General features: G+C 37.9%; 1 protein-coding gene across 2 annotated transcripts in view; it reads right to left on the reverse strand.

Annotated features, from left to right (window-relative positions):
* ATP13A2 (ATPase cation transporting 13A2) overlaps positions 1-5,221 on the reverse strand; it is a 163,614-nt gene extending 158,393 nt beyond the window's left edge. For both annotated transcript variants that reach the window (XM_053690263.1, XM_053690262.1), the window contains exon 1: positions 5,116-5,221. The gene's annotated coding sequence lies outside the window, so the exon portion shown is untranslated. The remainder of the gene's footprint in view (positions 1-5,115) is intronic.
* Positions 5,222-5,758: the final 537 nt, after the last annotated feature.

Consider the following 5,758-nt stretch of genomic DNA (forward strand, 5'->3'; position numbering starts at 1 on the left):
ACTGATTAGGGAAAGCCCCTAAAGAATAAGGTGTCTAAAACAGTGCCTGCCGATATTATTTTACCAAAATACCCAGATTAAATGATTCCTCAAGGCTAAATATGTGTAATATATGAATCGATTTAGCCCAGAAAATGTCTACAGTCTTAATAAGCCCTTGTGAAGCCCTTATTTACTGTCTGAATAAAAATGGCTTACCGGATCCCATAGGGAAAATGACAGCTTCCAGCATTACATCGTCTTGTTAGAATGTGTCATACCTCAAGCAGCAAAAGACTGCTCACTGTTCCCCCCAACTGAAGTTAATTCCTCTCAACAGTCCTGTGTGGAACAGCCATGGATTTTAGTAACGGTTGCTAAAATCATTTTCCTCTTACAAACAGAAATCTTCATCTCTTTTCTGTTTCAGAGTAAATAGTACATACCAGCACTATTTTAAAATAACAAACTCTTGATTGAATAATAAAAACTCTAAAAAAACTCTAAGCCATCTCCGTGGAGATGTTGCCTGTACAACGGCAAAGAGAATGACTGGGGTAGGCGGAGCCTAGGAGGGATCATGTGACCAGCTTTGCTGGGCTCTTTGCCATTTCCTGTTGGGGAGGAGAATATCCCACAAGTAAGGATGACGCCGTGGACCGGACACACCTATGTTGGAGAAATAAAGGCATTTCAGTTTTGAATAAAAGCATTTATGTAATATAAATGTATTAGCAATAATGTTTCTAATAAAAGCTATAGCTGTTTCAAATGCGTATTTAAATATGCACCGTGCACCAGCATTTTAAACACAGCACTTGATCAGAGAGTCTAAGGTGCTTGTACCATCAGGTAATGACTCAATTTGTTAATCACTGACATGATACAAGCCCCACTGGCGCACTGAGCAGCTTCAGTATTTTAAAATGCTGGTGCACTGAGAATATCTAGCTATGCTTCACATGCACATGCAGAGAAAAATGTTAACACTAAACCAGGTGATAACTTTTACTAGAAGCATTTTTGCTAATACATTTATATTACAAATAGGTCTCTATTCATTCAGCTATGCGCATTTCAATTTTGATTGGAATGTCCCTTTAAAGCATAAGTATAACTTATGGTATAAGCACAAACATTGGAAATGACGCTATGGTAAGCACATTAAAAGGGAGACAAACTTCCAGAGTAGAAGACCCCTGACGCACGTTTCACAGTCACGCTTCTTCAGAAGAAGCGTCACTGTGAAACGCGCGTCATGGTTAATTATAGCTCCCGGATTGAAGGAGCTTAGCCTACTATTTTGTGTTTGCATGCAGTAGCCTTTATTTCTCCATTTATAGAACAAACTACATTGGACTAATAAATGTGCACATTTTAATTAACTGAGCTATGGTTTAAGCGTTTTTAAAATTTGTATGAGTGCGGCTTGTATGTTTGTTACTCTTTATGCTTAACTATTAATAAGTAATGATTTGTATGACTGGGATATAAGAATGACTTCACATTAATCTAGTTCTCACTTCAGCAATGACCTTTTTGATTTAAAAAAATAGGATTGGGCACACTTTTTCAGTTGTTTCTTTTTGCTTGCAACTTTATTAGAGTTGTTCATTTTTATGTTTTTATTCTAACTAGATTAGTTGATAAGTGACAAAATATAGCACCTTAGTCTATTGATAGGCATTGCTTTATCTCCATCCCCCATTTTTTGCATACCAGTCTTGAATATATCAAACAAGCTCACTAATTGAATGAGATAGTTTAATATGCCACCCTAGCTCCTTTACAATCCATAATGAATGCCTCTGCCAGGCTCATCTTCCTTACACGTCACTCTTCATCTGCTGTACCTCTGCCAATCCCTTCACTGGCTCCCTCTTGCCTCTAGGATCAAACACAAAACTCTCACTCTGACATACAAAGCCCCTCAACTGCACTGCTCCCCGCTATATCTCAGACCTTGTCTCCAGATACTCTCCCTCCGTCCCCTTCGCTCTGCTCATGACCTCCTACTCTCCCCCTCTCTTGTCACCTCATCGCACTCCCGTTTACAGGACTTCTCCAGACTGGCTTCCATCTTGTGGAACTCTCTGCTTTGCTCCACAAGACTCTCCCCTAGTTTTAACAGCTTCAAGCGCTCCCTAAAGACTCTACTGTTCAGGGATGCTTACAACTTTACACTAACCTTTCCTAACTCCATTGCTTTCCCCCTTGAACCCCATAGAATGTAAGCCTTTGAGCCCAGCTGTTTGTAGATCGCCTTCATAAGAGCCGACTAAAAACAGTGCAACTCTCGGCAGGACCCTCTACCCATTTGATCCCTATGTTATTTTGTATACCGCCTATGTTTATAGCTCTGCTGAATCTGTTGGCGCTCTACAAATACCTGATAATAATATGCTCAATGAATGTTTCTCATGGGTTAATACAGTGCAGTAAGAAGTTTTCTAGTTTCAAAGTCATCTCAATTCATGAGACAAAATGTTTTTCAAATGACTGTTAAAGGGACACGATACTCAAAGATTTTCTTCATATCTAAAACCGAATGTTTGAAGATGTATTGATTCTTGGGGAAAAAATGCTGAGTAAAACTTTTTTCATGTCAATTGTCTGCATCAGCCAATCAGCACTAGAGTAATAGAATACAATAATTAACTTCCTGTTAAAGGGATACTAAACCCAATTTTTTTCCTTTCATGATTCATATAGAGCAGCAATTTTAATCAACTTTCTAATTTACTCCTATTATCAATTTTTCTTCATTCTCTTGGTATCTTTATTTGAAAAAGCAAGAATGTAAGCTTAGGACCCGGCCCATCTTTGATTCAACACCTGGGTAGTGCTTGCTGATTGGTGGATAATGTACCCACCAATCAGCAAGTGCTACCCAGGGTGCTGAACCAAATAAAGATACCAAGAGAATGAAGAAAAATTGAAAGAAAAAATTTGGGCTCAGTGTTCCTTTAACTGTTCAATAAAATTTAAACAACCGTTACGTAACTGTTTCATGCAAGAAATATGTTTTACATGTTTAATTGATGCTCTTTCACATATATGATTATACCATGTTCCTTTAACTTGTCATTACGTGGAATTGAAACTTCCCACAATCCATCCAAAAACACTTTGCTAATCAGGAAAGGGTTAACTGTACACATATTACCTGAGCATGTTAAACCTGCACACTTCCTCAGCAACAGCGCATACATTTTTAACGAGGCTCTCTTTCTGATTGGCTGCTTAGTATTTCCTTCCATGTAGGTCTCCAAAAACTTGCGGAAATGCTGTTACTTACAGGTACAGTACCGTGTCATGAGATAAGTATTTGCCACCCTCACTGATTTCCTTTATTTTTGCATATTTGTCACACTGATTAATTTAAAATATTTATACAAAAATGTAATCTATGAAAAAATTACGGTAACCCAAGTCAACACACAAAAAAAACAACCAGTTTTCAAATGTTTTTAAGAAAAAAATAAGCTACCCACACCAACCGGCTCTGTTTCAAAACTTAATTTCCCCCTTAGTAGAGACATGTATTCAATAATTTTGTTCACTGCTGAATGCAGAAGATGCTGCTTATGGTATTCAGAGCCAAATATCTGCATTCAGCAGTGAACGAAACTGGTAAATGCACGTATCTACCCCTAAGTACTTAATCAACCCATTAACCCAAGTTAGTTGCTCCATTAACTCAAATTAATTGATTAATTGAATCAATTAGAATAGACACACACCCAGGCTTGATTACTGCCAGCATTGTCGACTTATTTAGAACCTTACAGTCAATGTAAATAGATCACAATGGTCATTTTACTATGCCGTGATAAAAAAAAATTACGGAAATGACGAGAAAGAAAAGTAGTTGAGATAAATTAGTCTGGCAAGGATTAGAAAGCCATATCTAAGGCTCTGGGGGCCCCAGGGAAGGACAGTAAGAGGCATTATCTCTAAATGGAGAAAGAACAGCGCTTAATGTTCCCAGGAGTGGTTTCTTAGCAAAAATTACGCCATGGACCCAGCAACGATTCATCCAAGAAGTCAGAAAAACACCTAGGACACCATCCTAATAAACTGCAGGCCTCTATTGCAAAAGCTAATGTCAGCCTTCATGATTCAACAATAAGAGACAGGAATGGAAAAATGGAATTCACAAACCATTGCTAACTAAGAGAAACATTAGTGTTCGTCTAACATATGCAAGAAAACAACAAAATACTGATGACCAACCCCCCCCCCCCCCCTAGAGCTTTTGATATAATATTTTGTGGACAGAAGAGTCAAAAGTAGAACATTATGCCAGGTGTGAAGCAATCACAGAGACTTACATTAAGAACATTATACCAACAGTCAAACATAGTGGGGGTAGCGTGATGGTGTTTGGGATGCTTTTCTGCCTCACGGCCTGGAAGATTTGCCATCATAAAAGCAACCATGAATTATGCTCTCTAGTAGAGATTCTGAAGGAGAATGTTCAGTCATCAGTCCATGATCTGAAGCAGTCAATGAGCCTGAGAAACAAAAGGAAGGTTTTGGAGTGGCCAAGTCAAAGTTTTGACTTGAATCCCTTTGAGATGATGTGGCACAAACATAAAATGAGCAGTTCATGCTCACAAACCCTCCAATCTTACTGAATTAACAAATTCTGTAAAGAAGAGAGCCCCAACATTTCATTGAAAGGCCGATCTCCAATTATAAAAAGCGAACTTCTTGTTGCTAAAGGTGGCAAAAGCAGTAATTACATTCAGGGGTGAAGGGATGATTACGTTTTCACACAGGACCAGTTTGTTTTAAATACATAAAATAAATTATCTTCAGTGCTTCTCTTTGTCTTATTTTAGGTATGACAATCTAAAACCATTCCGTGTTAAAAATATGCAAAAAAAAAAACAAAAAAAAAAAAAAAACAGGAAAGGGGGCAAATACTTTTTCACAAAACTGTAGGGTTAACTAATTGAATGTAGACAATCCCATGGTTCACAGAAATTATAATACTGAGAGCATCAAATATTAGCAGAGTTGATAAATACATTTTTGAACTGTAAATGCTAAAAACATAGTATATGCCCCCTGACAGATAAAAAAAAGCAAATGGTTTGCACGTTATTAAGGAGCTCACAAAGTCTTTACCTCCTCCTTGTGGTGAAGTTGTATGGTGTCCTTTGAATTCCTCCTCTTCAGCACACAACAACCACGCTGGCAGACACAGTGCCATTACGCCACAAGCTGGTATCTCAGCTTCTAGACTTTAGGGGAACGGTATAAGTTATGTTTCAGTGCTATAGAGTTAAAAACGATTTCTGTGACTGATGTTATTACATACATTTTTGGTAAGGAGGAAAAAGGGAAGAACGGATGGACAGACAGAAGAAAGAACAGAAGGAAGGAATCCAGGAGTGAGGAAGTATTCACACCCCCACGTAAAGAGACAGTCAACACAGTAGATTTGCATAATCAACAAATGCAAGATAATAAGACAATGCAATTGCACTTAGTCTGAACTTCAAATGAGTAGTAGATTTTTCTGACAATTTTTAAAAGTTATGGCTATTGCACTCCCCCTGCTACCATGTGACAGCTATCAGCCAAATGACAAATGCTACACGTACCATGTGTAAAGCCATCAGCCAATCACAAATGCATACACGTTTATTCTGCACATGCTCAGTAGGAGCTGGTGACTCAAAAGTTTAAATTATAAAAATACTCTGTGCATATTTTCTTAATGGAAGTAAATTGGAAAGTTGTTTACAATAGCATTGCTCTATCTAAA

Source organism: Bombina bombina, chromosome 8 (genome assembly GCF_027579735.1).
Source record: "Bombina bombina isolate aBomBom1 chromosome 8, aBomBom1.pri, whole genome shotgun sequence".
NCBI classification, from domain to species: Eukaryota; Metazoa; Chordata; class Amphibia; order Anura; family Bombinatoridae; genus Bombina; species Bombina bombina.